The following is a 16,095-nucleotide window of genomic DNA, read 5'->3' as shown; positions in this document are numbered from 1 at the left end:
ACCGAACCAAACCGAACCAGTTGGTTTCGGGTCAGTTATGTTTATTATTCAGTTCGGTTCGGTTCGGTCGTCGGTTTAGTCCCAAATCCAATTCGAACCGATTTGCCATATATAATATATTGTAAAATATACATACTTAAATGATTTAATTTAAAATATATGAAAACTGGTTAATTCGGATAGGTTAATATCGGTTAAACCATAACCCAATCAGTTCGGTTCGTATATCGGTTCAGCTGGAATTTATTTCGGTTCGGTTCATTTAGAACAACCCAGCCGGTTCGGTTTGGTTCTAGGAAAACATAAACTGATAGGATCGGTTCGATCGTCGATTTAGTCTCAAACCCGACCCGAACCGACCCGTGCACACCCCTAGTTCCATGAGGTCCCTTTTGTCGCCTTTTTGGTTCTAGAACACGTCTTTCATGATATTTGGTCTATAATAGGCTTGTATCATGAAAAAAACAATAAGAATAGGAGTTTTTTTTTTATTGGGAAGCAAGGTTTTTGAGAGGTCCCTTACCCCTATATTATTCATAATAAAATAATGTGGGAAACTAGTTCCAGTTACATTCTCTCACATATTCCTTTCCTGCAGCATCCTCAAAAATAATTTTTTTTACATCCTCTCCAAAGGAACTAGGAATCAAGTCAATACAACTAACTGCAGGTATATTACTAGCTAGTGCATCTGCTAGTCTATTCGACTCTCTAAACACATGTACAATAGCAAAATACTCAAAATACATTTCCAATTTTCTGATATTTGCCATCAAAAAATGCGCTTACCATAGGTAGGCCTTTTTCTGAATAAAACCCACCACACTTGTCGAGTCTGTTTGTGCCTTGATTCTTCGGATATTATGGACCTTCGCTAGTCTGAGCCCTTGTTCTAAGCCTTGCAACTTAATAAGATCAATACTTCTATATTCAGACTTCCCATTAGCAGCAGCTATCACCAACCCAGCCTCATCTCTAATGACCGCAGGCCATCCCCCCTCATTGTTTTGTATCGTACCATCTGTATTCAAATTTTGCATACCTCCTGGCGTGCGCTCCCATTTGCATTTGATGGTCCTTTTCCTTTTTTCTCCTACTCCCATATTCCACAGTTCCATAAACCTTTGCAGCTCAGGTCCTCTATCCATCTTCAGTTGCATCGATATTAATTTCGTTCTCACATCCTTGATTATCATCCGGACCATTGTAGCTGCTATCAAGTATTTGTTATTGAAGATTCTACTATTTCTCTCCTTCCAGAGCCAGTAGTAGTAACCAGTGAACATAAGTCTCAGCGCATCTTGGTATACTCCCTTGCCTTTGCTCTCTGTCACAACCCAGTTTACTTCCTCTTGCCAACTCGCTGCTCTAAGACGTGCATATCCCCCTTGGCTCAGCAGCTCTGACCACACAAACTGCCCATAAAAACAGCCATAAAACAGATGATATTCTGTTTCAGATTCTCTCCAGCACAGCACGCACAAGTTGTCTCTCACAACTTTCCTCTCCTTCATTTTCGTCAGCGTCTTCATCCCTTCCTTCAACGCCGTCCAAGAGATAAAGGAATGTCGGGGAATACGGTTAGTAAACCATATTGTGTTGTGCCATTGAACTGGGACTTTGGTGTTGCGTATACTCTCGTATGTTTCCCTCTGTGTATACTCCCCAATATGAGACGGTGACCAAACCAGTTTGTCTCTCTCCCCTGAAATCTGCACCTCCCCTAACCTGTTTGAGATAATGCCCGATAGATGATTACCAATGAAATTCTGTATCCTCCAATTGCCATTTTCAATCAATGAATCTACTGTGGACTCCATGTTACAATCAGAACTATACCTCAGTACTTGTGGGAAGTATTCTGTCAGTATTCCAGCTGGATGCCAGGGGTCCAGCCAGAACTTTGTTTCAGCTCCAGTGCCTATCAGGTGCAATGCCAAGAACCCCGCATCTTTTCGCATCTTCAGTATGTTCCTCCAGCTCCAAGAACAGTCTTGAGGTATCTTGATTTGCCAGAAGTTCCTTCCCCTTATAAGATTCTTTCGCACCCAACGAACCCACAAGGTATCTTTGCTGCTCACAACATTCCAAATGTGCTTCATGTTGGCAGCTTGGTTCGCTTTGGCCAGATCACATATCGCCAACCCACCTTCATCATATGGAAAACATATCTCCTCCCACCCAATCAAGGCATGTGATAATGAGCAGTTAGTACCATTCCAGAGAAAGTTCCGACAGATTCTGTTCAACTCCTCGATAGTTTTCTGCTGGATGATAAAGGTTGAAAACCAATACACACTCAAGCTGTTCAGGATTGCTTTGATGAGTTGAACTTTGACGGCATAAGAAAGGAAGCAACCTTTCCAGCTTTGCACCCTATCTGTGAGCCTGCTAATCAACGGAGCACAATCTCGAGACGATAGTCTTGTTGTAATTAGTGGGTAGTCCTAGATATTTTACTGGTAGTGTTCCTTCTTGGAATTGCAGTCTTGCTTGTACTTCTGTAATAACACTCGTTTCCATTCCAGTGCAAAAAAACTGGCTTTTGTTCATGTTAACCTCCAACCCTGTACACTTCTTGAATATCAATAAATTCTCTTTCAAGCATGTTACAGTTCCAATATCTCCATACATAAATGCAATTAAATCATCTGCAAATGCTAAATGAGTTATAATTGGGTCTTTGCATTTATAATGGAGTTTGAAGTTACCATTTCTCACAGAATCCATCATAATCTCTGAAAATAGATCCATCACAAGCACGAACAGATATGGCTACATGGGGTCTCCTTGCCTAATCCCTCTCTTCCCGTTAAAGTATCCATATGGCGCCCCATTGATCATAATAGAATAAGCCGGTGTTTGAACACATGATTTCACCCACTGAATAAACTTTCCCGGTACTCCTATTCTTTGCAGTGCAAACACTATCGCCTCCCATCTCACTAAATCATAGGCCTTTCTCAAATCTATCTTTACAGCACATCTAGCCGGGGGGTTATCTCTGTGGTAGTTATGCAGGAGTTCATGTGACAGCAGAACATTGTCTTGTATACTCTCCCCGGAATAAATGTCGACTGATTAGGTGCTACCATCATAGATATAAAATTCTTCATCCTAGCAGTTATTACTTTAGTAATGCATTTATATATGACACTACAACATGCTATAGGTCTATAGTCCCCCAAAGACGTGGGATTAGTTATCTTTGGGACTAAAGTAATACAGGTAGCATTGACTTCACCAAGCATCATACCTGACCTGAAGAAGTTTTGTACTGCTTTTGTAAAATCATCTCCAATTATTCTCCATGTACTCTTGAAAAACAATGATGAGAACCCATCCTTTCCCTGCGCCTTGTCACTCTCTATTTTAGATAATGCTTCCACTATCTCATCCCTAGTCACCTCCACCTCTAACGCCTCTTTCTGTTCCTGGCTAAGCTGTATTTTCGGTGGCAGCCCATCAAACACTGCAAAATCGATCTCCTCCATCTGTTATAGAGTTCTTTGTAATACTCTACGCATTTCTCTCCGATCACATTCACATCCTCTATAATGGACCCATCTGAGTTAATTAGACATGTTATCTTATTAACACTCCTTCTCGCCTGTACCGATTTAAAGAAGTATGTAGTGTTGCTATCCCCTAACGAGATAGATTGATCTCTCGATTTCTGCCTGTAACACTCCTCCTCTGCCTTAGCTACTTGAACATGGCTAGTTATGGCACTTCTCTCCTTCCTTATCAGTTCTCTGTTAAGCGATGCTCTCTGTAGTTCTGTCTGTATCCACTCGACTTCTTTCTTTGCTTCCTCAACTCTCTCTGTCACATCCCCTATTTTGGCCTTATTCCATTCAATTAGTGCTGCCTTCATAAGTTTCAGCCACTTCATGAATCTAAACATCGGATTTCCAACCACTTGATTTGCCCACGCCCTTTGAACTATCTCCATAAACTCGACTTCCTTCGTCCAAAAATTAAAGAATTTAAATGCCCTCTTCTTGAAGTTTTTCTGGACAATGGAATAGACTATCATTGAGCTGTGATCAGACGTAGCCCCTGGGTTCATAAACTCTGTCTCCATGTCACTACACTCCCCAATCTAATCTAAGTTACACAGCACTCTATCCAGCTTGCAGCTAATCCGATTTTCTTGCCGATTATTCCAAGTAAACAGGTTCCCTTTAAACCTCATATCCACTAATGCAGCTGACATTACACAATTCAGAAACTCCGTAAAGTTTGGCGGTCTACTTCCTCCAACTTTCTCGAGCGGACCTAAAACTGAATTAAAATCCCCCAAAACTACCCACGGTTTATGGATAGTGATGGATTGATCCACTATGCTCCTTTACAACTCTCTTCTCGCCACCATATCTGTACTAGCATATACAAATGTAACAATAAAATTTTTATTTGTTATAGTATTCACCTCTAACGTGATACTCTGTTCTTCCCTGTTTAAAACTGTCGCAATGCACACTTTCGGATTCCAGCACACCCAAATCCTCCCTAGTTCATTATGTTCATAGTTGTGTTCCATATTCCACCCTTGACAACAATTCCTCATGACATAGTCCTTCTTCTTCTCCTTTACCCTTGTTTCAATCAGCCCCATCATGCCAATATCATGTTTCCGGATCAGTTCTCTAACCTCCACTTGTTTGAACTTCTTGTTGAACCCTCGCATGTTCCAACACCCTAAGTGTATCATCATTTAGAGGAGTTGAGCGTCAGTAGGGAATTAAATCGATTCCCTTCTTTTAATGTTCCTGATTTCCCTTTATCTGGTATTGCATCCTCTATACCTCGAGCCTTACTCTTCCGAGTATCCTTGGATTCTGCTGTAGTTTTCCCATTTCTTTCATTCCCACTAATTTTAGTTCCTATCAGTGTATCTCTTTTGTCTGACTCATTGTCTGACTCCAATCCTTTGCGGTCAGAGGCTTCAATCCTCTCATTTTGGCGTTTGCATCTGTGGTTTTTATTTGGAACTTGCCACTCCCCTTTCTCTTCCACATTGTGCACCTCTTGCACTTCCAGTTCTTACCCCGAAGTTTGTAGTTCTTGTTTTCCTCTCTCTACTTCCTCAACTTTCTCTTTTTTGATCCACACTTCAGTTTTGACTTGAGTTTTCCCTTTTCTTTGTTCTGCCTTCACAAAAGTACTCAGTGTATGACCAAAAATCCTACATTGGGTGCAACAAGGAGGTTTCCACTTATACTCAAACTCTATCCTTATTGCTCTCCTTCTATCAATCACTATAGGTAATTCCTTCGGGTAATCACAATCTGCCTTGATCTCAGTACATACCCTCGCAAAACTTGTTATGTTTCGTTCCTCAGTTGGCTTGTCAGTAAATAATGGAATCCCGATAGTACTTCCCACCTGATTGAACCCCTCTTCATCCCATAATTCCATTGGGTATTTTTTCATCACCACCCAAATAGGCATTGTCTTCAGTGCTGCATCGTCATCCTCCATGAACAGCTTCCATGGCCTGATGATCACTAGCTTGCTAGCAATATGAAAGGACCCAATGTCCAAAACCTTCAATCTATCTTCTTCACTTTCAAATTTAAAAGTAAACATAGTTTCACCATATGGCAGCATGGTGAAGCCATTATTTAGCCTCCAAGTTCGATTGACAATGTCCCTGACATAAGCAAAGTTTGGTCTCTTCCCAACAAAACTGCCCACCACTAGCATCTCATATTTCTTATGTAAGTGGGTGAAGTTTTTTTACTCTACGTGCAGAATGGGTTTTCCATTAACAATGGTCGGTGATACAAACTTGAGGTTCTTCTTTCCCACGTTTGATCTCTCTAGTACATCAGCCCATGTGGATTTTACTGTAGATGTTTCACCCTTTTTAGTTGTATCCACCAGCTCTGCATCCTTCATCACAGCAGCTTTTGGTTCCTGGCTTTTCAGACCCACACCTTTTGGCTACTGTTTCTTAACCCTCGAATCCTTTTGCAGTTGGTTATTTTCTTGGATATCTCCATCTTCCACTATATTAATGCTTGCTTGATCCAAGCTTCTGATCCTCTTCCCTTCGGGTGCAACTTTTGCCTCAGCATTCGATTCCGACTTTTTTGGATCTACTTCTTCCTTTTCCAAAGCATTCGTCTTTTTTCCAGTCAGTTTCAATCCCCTCGTTTTCCTCATCACTCACCTCAGATGCAACTCGCTTGAATCTGAACTCTCCATCTTCCCCAACTCCATCACTCCTTGTTATACCCTGTGTCTCTTCATCACTGTTATCTGGCGTGGTCACTTCACTGAACTCTTGGACTTCTTTAACAACATCAACCAGTTCCTGTGCTTCTCTTAGTAATGCTTCCTTCGTTCGAGTTGGAATGATACTCTCCAGAGACTCTTCATGCACACTTCGTGTTTTCAGATTACCATACTCCTCCATCAGTTTCCTCTTATACCTCTCAAAAGACCCCTCACCATATTTTGCTCTCATCTCCCTCTCAAACATGTCCACCTCAATATCGGACTCATCTGATGAATTTTTCCCAACACTCCCAGTTGGTGTGCTGGGACTTTCGGTTGCTACAACCCTAATTTTTTTTTTTTTTTGCATGTTTTTTCTGTTTTTTTTTTCTTAAATTACTCTACTACCCCTAAGGTTAAAAAATCACCCTATTTTTGCCACCATTAAATCATATCAAACATTCCGAATACACTTAATATAGGAGTTTTCTACATTAAAATGAGATAAAAATGCATATTTGGGGACTTATCACCCTAACAAACATACCTATTTTGTGGACTTATCTACACTTATATATATGTAGGGATGTATATAATTGCCCCTCTCATACCTTATCCAACAAGTAACCTAATCTATAACCTTCTTGTGTTTTATTTTAGTGGATAAGATCAAGCCGTGTTTGGCCCAAGCCCATGTCATTGTTAATTTGTGCCCTTTAGTCTTTTGAGGCTTTTGTGCTTTCTCATTTTCTTGCAAAGGGTTGAGTCCTTGGTCCTTGAGGCCTGGGAGTGTTTCCAGAGCTTTTGAGTTTTTGGACCTTTGAGTTGACTTTGACCGTTGACTTGTTGGCACTTTTTCGTAGTTGTTCCTTAACGTCTCTTTTATCTCTTTTTGGCTATAGAACACATCTTTTAAGATATTTTGCTCAGAATAGGCTTGTATCCTGAAAAAGCAATAAGAATATGAGTTTTATAGATTATTGATCATATAAACTGACTATATTGAAGCATAAGTAAGGAATAAAAACGCATATTTTATTAATGATCACCCTAACCAACATACCTATTTTATGGGCATCTCTACACTTATATATGTGTAGAGATATGCGTAATGACCCCTATGATATCTTATCTAGCAAGTAGCCTAATTTAGAACCTTCTTGTGCCTTCTGTTAGTGGATAAGATCAAGACTTGTTGGGCCCATGCCCATGTCTTTGGGAATTTGAGCCCTTTGCTCTTTTGAGGCTTTTGTGCTTAGCCATTCTCTTGCAAAGGGTTGAGCCTTTGGTCCTTGATGCCTTCTATTGTTTCCTAAGCTTTTGAGTTTTTAGACCTTTAAGTTGACTTTGACCGATGACTTTTTCCACTTTTTCCCGATTCTTCCATGTTGGGTGTGCATAAAACATGCCAAACTGAAAAAAACCGACTGAACCGAACAGAACCGGTCGGTTTCGGGTTGGTTATGTTTATTAGTCAATTAAGTTCGAGTCAGGATATATGAAAACCGATAGGATTGGTTCGGTCGTCGGTTTAGTCCCGAATTCGACCCGCCATATATAATATATGCTAAAATATACATATTTAATTGATTTAGTTTAAAATATATGAAAACCGATCGGTTCGGTTCGGATATCGGTTCAACTGGAATTTATTTCAGTTCAGTTCAGTTAGTATAACCCAGCAGGTTCGGTTCTGTTCCAAAAAAACATAAACCGATAAGGTTGGCTTGATGGTTGGTTTAATCCCAAACCCGACCCGTGCACACCCCTAGTTCCATGAGGTCTTTTTTGTCCCCTTTTTGGCTTCTGAACACGTCTTTTAAGAGAATTTTTTTCAGAATAGGCTTGTATCCTGAAAAAGCAATAAGAATATCTATTTTGTGTAGGAACCGTTATGGTTGCATCAAATGATTTACTACAAACCGCGAAAACCCATGTGCAACGAAATAAAAGGTGTTCTCAATTTGGTTAGAATCATACCTTTTAGATCAGCTGTGATAACTCTGAGAATCCAAGCTCTACGAATCAACAACCACTTTATCTTATGTTGTATTTCTATCGTAGAATGGACGTTGTGTGGGCAACGATCTACCAACCCCTTCTTTCTCTCTTGGCCTCTCTCACTCACAAGATCATAACCGAATTTGGAACTTGTCTTTCTTGAGAAAAAAAACTTAGTATTTCGGCCCGAGAAAGAGGGGTTTCTTTATATAGGCTACAACAGGGACCATGAGGAGAAATTAGGGTTAGGTCTCCTGACAGGCTTAGGCTTCCCATATTCGCCCAGAACACACGGCCCAAGTCCGTCAACAAATGGCTTATTCCACTAAAGGCCATTTCTTGCACTACTGCCCTAATCCCAAAATTAGGTTTATGGGCTCCATATTATATGCTCGTTGATCTCCCCGTGTTTAAGATATTAAATGCCCGTTGATTAAGTCAAGTTACTGACAACTATATTAATCAACTTCTTACGTCCTTGAGTAGTACCACTCAACCTCATTGTCATGTCGGATTAAATCCACCTGCAAGGTTTACATGACAATCCTTATGAGCTCCTCAAGGGGACATCATCAGCCCGACTTCCTGCAGGTCACAGATTCCTTCTATAATCAACAACACACCTTACATACAATGTCATTACCCAATCCATCGAGTTTGTTGATTCACAAATGAATCTCACTCATTGATGATTTAAAGCAATGTACAATGCACGTAAGTGCCCGTTATTATATCCGGATTAAGAGGACAAGCATCCATAATAACAGAGGTGTTTGTTCTCTTATATAGTCAGTATAAAGAGAAACAACCTCACTTGGTCCTGTTCAATACACACAAAGTGTACTAGTGTAATCTTGTAGTTAAGATAGACTAATACCAGATTATACTACAACCGTACCAATGGTTTGTCCAAATCCATCTAGGTTGTAAACGTTTACTTATACTTTATAAGGTACTGATGATATGATCTTTTGTGTGTCACCACACACTATATTATCTACAACATAAAGTATTAGACGCATACATATAACTAATAACATATATAATATGCATAACATTTGTCCATATGATTCTCATTCAAAATATAAAGAATTAGAGTTAATACAAAAGTAATGCTTTTAGTATATAACCCTATCATTTTCTACATTATTAATCATATTATTTTACTAAATTGAAGCATTACAAGGGGATAAAAATGCATATATGAAGACAGATCACCGTAACCAACATACCTATTTTGTGGGCATCTTTAAACTTCTATAAGTGTAGAGATATAGATAATTGCCTCTCTTATATCTTATCCAACAAGTAACCTAATCTAGAACCTTCTTGTACCTTTTGTTAGTGGATAAGATCAGGCGTTGTTGGGCCCAAGACCATGTCTAATTTGTGCCGTTTGGTCTTTTGAGGCTTTCATACTTAGCCATTATCTTGCAAAGGGTTGAGGCGTTAGTCCTTCAAGCCTTGAAGTGTTTCCTGAGCTTTCGAGTTTTTGGACCTAACCGTTGACTTTAACCGCTGACTTTTTGGCACTTTTTCCCAGTTGTTCTATGTAGAGGTGTGCATAAAACCGGTCAAACCGACAAAACAGACCGAACTGAACTGAACCGGTAGGTTTCGGGTTGGTTTTGTTTATAATTCGGTTCGGTTCAGGTCAGTATATGTGAAAACCGATATGGTCGATTCGGTCGTCGGTTTTGTCCCAAATCCAACTTGAACGGACCCGCCATATATAATATATACTAAAATATACATATTTAATTGATTTAATTTAAAATATATGAAAACTGATTGGTTCGAGTCTGTTAATATCGGTTAAACCATAACCCAATCGGTTCGGTTCGGATATCGGTTCAGCTGAAATTTATTTCGATTCGGTTTGGTTCAGTTAGTATAACCCAATCGGTTCAATTCGGTTCAAGAAAAACATAAACCGATAGGGTCGGTTTAGTCGTCGATTTAGTCCCAAACCCGACCCGAACCGACCCGACCCCTAATTTCATTAGGTCCATTTTGTCTTTTTTTTTGTTCTAAAACACGTCTTTTAAGATATTTGGTTCAGAATAGGCTTGTATCCTGAAAAAACAATAGGAATAGGAGTTTTTTTTTTTACATTATTGATAATATAATTTTACTAAATTGAAACATTAAAAGGGAATAAAAATGCATATTTGAGGACTTATCACCCTAACCAACCTACCTATTTTGTGGGCATACCTACACTTATATATGTGTAGATATGTATATAATTGCCCCTCTTATATATTATCCAACAAGTAACCTAATCTAGAACCTTCTTGTGCCTTCTTTTAGTGGATAAGATAAAGCTTTGTTGGACCCAAACCCATCTTTGGGAATTTGAGCCATTTGTTCTTTCGAGGCTTTTGTGCTAAGCCATTGTCTTGCAAAGAGTTGAGTCCACTACAACAAATGGCCTTTTCAGCGACGAAACTTTTAGCAACGTTAGGAAAGCGTAGGCAATAGATACTATCAGCGACACTTTTTATCGTCGGTAATAGTTTTTTGTCTCCAAGATGAAATTATGACTTCAACGACGCTTGTATCATCCTAAATAGTATTGTGAGACATCAAAAATATTGTAGCTAAATTTTCAGCGACGTTAAATGCGTAGTTAAATAGTTTGTAAGTTTCGGCGATGATAATAGTGTCAGTAGTTGTCAGAGCATTTGCGACGCTTATAAAGATCGTCGGTAATTTGGTATCTTTAGCGGCACTCAATCCTGTCGAAAATTGTTTTCCAGTCTTTCCCAATTTTCTAGCGCCAATATTTTCATTACTGGGTGCCTATTGTTTTGAAATTGGAGTCCAAAAAAATCAAAAGAATCGGTAAAACCGTAAAAACGGTAGAAAAAGAATAAAAAATAAAAGAAACCCTATGCTCTTCTGCCTCTTCCTCGAGTTCCTCCCAACCAAGTTTCCCTCTATCTCTTTCTCTCTCTCTCAATCAGATTAGAATAGAAGGAAACCTTTTTGTTTTTGTTTAATTAATCCTTCTAGTTTTTTTTTTTTATCTTTTTTTGTTAAATTTAGATTTTTTGTGTACAAAGCATTCCATAATTGCTAGAGATTCACTCTCCTTTAAATCGGGTTGGAACGGAATGAGATTAGAAGAGGGGTTTCTTATTTAATCTCCCTTCTTCATTCGTTCAATCGCTTGGTAAGTTGCAAGGAAAAATTCTTTCATTAAACTTGTTTGTAGGAAATTCAGATTGGAAAGTTGTGATTTTTTCATTCAATTTCAGTTCCTTCACTGCCCAACCACTAAAATACATTTGTATGGTTTGACTCTGGGTTGTTATTGAAGTAGAAGAAAGGGCTTTGTTTTTTGCGGGTTATATATATTTTTTCAACAGCTTGATTCTTAGAAATTTAATAGCGTGGTAGTCTTTTTATAGTAAATATTGTTGGACACTATGTTTGCTTGCTTGTGAAATGCCAACCATCGTGCTCTTAATTGTTGATGTGTCGGTCCGAACTTTCGGATTCTGGAAGTTAAGTTATGTGCAAGGCTTCGCAGTATTGGAACATAGTTGGTTTTGCATTCAATTGGTAAATGGGTGTGAAAATTAAGTTAAATATTGTAGGATGCTAATAATTTAATATGGACTGTTGGTTATGCATTTTATTTGGACTGTCGTAGGTACCGTGAGAGTACCAAACTTGAGTCAAATTGCAATGTGTTAATACTTTAATTTGAAGCACATTGGGTACTGCACATGGGAAAACACTAAACAATGTGAATATGATAGTTCTCTGTCTCTCTGATGTGTTGATAGGCTTTAGCCTTTGATTTGTTAGACTTGTGATCCATATATCTATAACTCCTAGCTAGTAGATTATTGATGTTACTTATAATGGATGAATAGTTGTTTTGTTATTTGGAATATAGGTGTAAGTTCAGGTAGAAGATTTCTCTCTAATTAGTCATATTTTGTGTGAAACTTTTAGTCTGGCTATCTACTTAATTGCATGCCTTTATTATGTGGTGTGTAACACAACTCCCAATAGTGGTATGTGGTTTCTAGATTGTATGTTGATGAGGGCAGATGATGCAATGAGCCTTCTAGCAGAGTTTCGTACATTAACCTGAGATAGAATCGATGCCCAACAAGCAAGAATCAACGAGCACCAAAGATGCATTAGACTTTCTCTTGTCAAAGTTTTAAAGATGCGTAGTCCTTGATTGTAGTAGAATTCATAGTTCTTTTTTTTTTTTGTTTATATAACTTTTGGTGTTTTATCTGAGGCTAGCACATAGGTGTGTCTACTTTCTTTAATGATATTCAAGGGAGATGTTTGTGGATCAGTTTAATTATTGGTATGGAATCACTATGGTCTTTTTTTTTTTTTTTTTTTTTTTTTTTAAATAAGTAAATTTTATTCAATTGGTTGCACAATGTGGTACAAGTGTTAGAGAAGCTCACTTACAATTACAAGATGCAACCAGTGCACAAGCGGACTAGATACCTCCTAAGACCTCTTAGCACTACCCAATGCTCCCTTTATATTTTGTTGTTGGTTTTGTAGTTTTACTTTTAGTTTCTTATATTGCTTAAAGAGTCCGTTGTTACTTCCTCATAAAGGACAGGTTATGTTGTATTGTTGTCCAAGTATGTTGCTACTTGTGAATTGTTTTTTCTTTAAATTTTCTAGCAGTTCTTGTAAGTATGTTGCGACTTGTGAATTGCTTTTTCTTTAAATTTTCTAGCAATTCTTTAAAAGGGTTGATGTTGATTTTTGTTTATCTAGAAGGAACAATTGAAAAAGGTGGTGTTAATTATTTGGTTTGGGTTTAGGGAGATATACTACTATGGTAGAATTTAGGAACTTTGTACTAATTAGTTATTTGTTTGCGTTAACAATGGGAACTTTGGGTTAATAATTAGTTATTTGTTTTATATTTAGTAACGATGCTTTGCAATCGATAGTTTAAGTAATGAATTTGTGTTCACCTACATTGGATAGTCATAGTGGTATTGACAATTGCATGTATGTTAGTATGTACAATTGTTCAAAATAATTCACTGTTATTAGTTTTGAAAGAAGAGATACTAAACAAATAAAAATCGGGTGGTATTGGCTATTTGGTTAGTGAAGTGACAATGAATTGTGCATGGACTTTGGATTTGGTACTTGATGTACTTTGAGTTCTTGGACTTAATAATTGATTTAACGAAAGCTTCATAAGTTTCAATATCAATGTGTTATTATATCTGTGAGTGGCTTCTTTTTCCATTTTTTAGTATAGTGAATCAAGGGAGTGCCATTAACACCAAATGGAACTTAGGTCCTGACTTAACAGTACTCTTGCCAGCTTTAGCTTATGTTATGCTAGGCTCATTTCATATCTGATCTATTTTGGTGTCATTTATATGCTTTCTCTAGCAAAACTGTTTGCTATTTTTTTTTTTGTCATATAAAGTATAAAAATATAATATAATGGATTTAAAACTTTAGTTTCTTTTAGGTAACAATTACTACAAACTTTTGGGGTTGGTTGACACAAGGGTGACTTTGTGTCAGAACACAGGTTCTGAAGTTAATAATCTTTTGGGTTGTGCTTGTGACACTAAAATTCACCCTAATGTTCAACTAAGTTTAATTTTTAGTATACTTAGATCTAAGTTTGAGTTGCACTTGAGTATGTGACAGTTAAGCTTGGCATTTAATAAAAAGAAAAGCAAGTGTTCTTGAAATGAATTGTTAACTTTTTTTCTTAGGTATTTTATGGTGTCCTATTGCAATATTTTGTTGTTGTAGTGAATAAGAAGCCATTGGACTTCAAACTCTTGAACTTGTTGGTTAAACCATTGATGGAGATGAGCATGGACACTCCGTACTTTGCAGCTTGTGCTCGGCGTCGCATACATCATACCAGAGCTCAATTTTGTGAGGTAGTTTCCAACTTAAATAAAGCAACTTTCTTGTTCTAGTTTTTTTCACTAATGCACAGACATCTTGCAAAGACGAGTTCTTGTCCTTCTATGAAGGCATTATTTCTTTTGAGTATCGGATGTGTTGTCTAATAACACATGGGCGTGACATTGCCATTGGATCTTTCTTGTACTCCATGGTTCTCTCCTTATGTGTACTTCTTTTGGTCTTATTGTCTTACTATTTTGTTTGCAACCTCAGCACTTGTTTGATTGAGATGCTAAAGTTCCTGGATATGAATGTTGTTTGATCTACTTTGTTTTGCAGGTCACCAAACAGTTCCAGAAGCTAGTTCTGCCCAGAAGTTTTCATATTTCTTCGAACTCTACTGATGTCAACATTGGAGGCAGAACCCAGATCACTTCAGCATTCTCAAGTATGATCTAACCCAAGTCAATGAATTTCTCCTTGCATTGAGAACAAAATTTCACTAGGAGTTCACTCTTTGCTACACATTTTAACAACACACTGAACCCCCACCCCATATGCAGTTTTATAGATGATTTACATGAAACTACATGATCTTTGAATGATCAAAATGAATTGTTTGAAGATCTTATTTAGTAGTGTTTGAAGTCAATTGACTTGAATGTTATAAATGCTCACTTGTCTTACACTCTTACCCAACCTTAAGTTTAGTAATCAGCGACTTCCTTAATGAGATAATTCTCACAAAGTGCACTCTCTTGCTAGTTTTTCCATTCCTAGGAGATGGTGTTGGAGCCAAAATCTTTGGTTACAATGTTGCCTTTGTTCAACCGCACAAAGATGCCTCTTTTAGGCTGATGTGAACTCATCTTATGCACTTCCTTTAAATCACTTGGATTTTATAAGCTTAACATATTGCGTTGTTATTGTTCTTTTAATTGATAACTTCGGCAATTTTTTGACTTTGTACAGTAATAATGTCAACATTTACCTTTTCCTATCTCATTTTTTTTTATAGCGATTTGATTTGTATGATTATTGTTTGCAGATTGACTTATACCCAATAAAAGTGGTTTGGTGTTACAAGAGTTTGCGAAGCAGGGTGTAATTTATGATCTTTTTGTGAAGACAAAATTCAAAAGAGAACCATGTAATTATGCGCACAAATGCCCAATAGACGATTTTATGTAACTCCATTTCTGTTTTAGATTGTAACAATTATTAATTAACTCACTCATACAAGATTACTTCTGGAAAATTTGTTGGTCATTTTATGTTCTTGTGCTATTTTTTTTTATATGTTTTCCTTTTAAGTTTAATTGTTGTATGTTAGTGAAATTAATTGTTTCTAAAAAAAATAGAATATTTTGATTATGCAAAGAAAAAAAATGATAAAAAATAGCAAAACTTTCAATGACAATACCATATTGGTATCAAACACCGTGTAATTATAAAATCAAAATATTTGACAATTAGTAATGCTTTTGGCTACGAAATTAAAAATGTGGCCAATAAAAATATTTGGTTGCGTTGTAAAATGTTGGCAAAACAACCAAATTTTTGAAAATTTTGGATCTTTACTGACGATTAAAACATAGCCAAAGAGTTATCAAAAGTGACGTTTAAATGAACGTCGCAGTAGGTGTACCATTTGGTGACGTTTTAATATTGATAACAACAACTAAATTTGGTGACGATTTTATAGCTTTGGCCACGATGGAAAACGTCGCTGATTGGGAAATCTTTGGCGACAGTACAAAATCGTCGCCTAATAGAATTGCCGACTATACCTTTACCCACGATGGTGGGACGATGCAAAAAACATCGCTGAACACTTTTAGCGACGTTTTTTCAATTTTTGGCAACAAATTTTTTCGTCACTGAAAACCTTATTTCTTGTAGTGGTCCTTGTTCCTTGAAGCCAAGGAGTGTTTTCTAAGCTTTTGAGTTTTTGAACCTTTGTGTTGATTTTCACCGTTGACT

This window comes from Coptis chinensis, chromosome 8, assembly GCF_015680905.1.
Source record: "Coptis chinensis isolate HL-2020 chromosome 8, ASM1568090v1, whole genome shotgun sequence".
NCBI classification, from domain to species: domain Eukaryota; kingdom Viridiplantae; phylum Streptophyta; class Magnoliopsida; order Ranunculales; family Ranunculaceae; genus Coptis; species Coptis chinensis.
Note: the sequence above shows the minus strand (reverse complement) of the source record.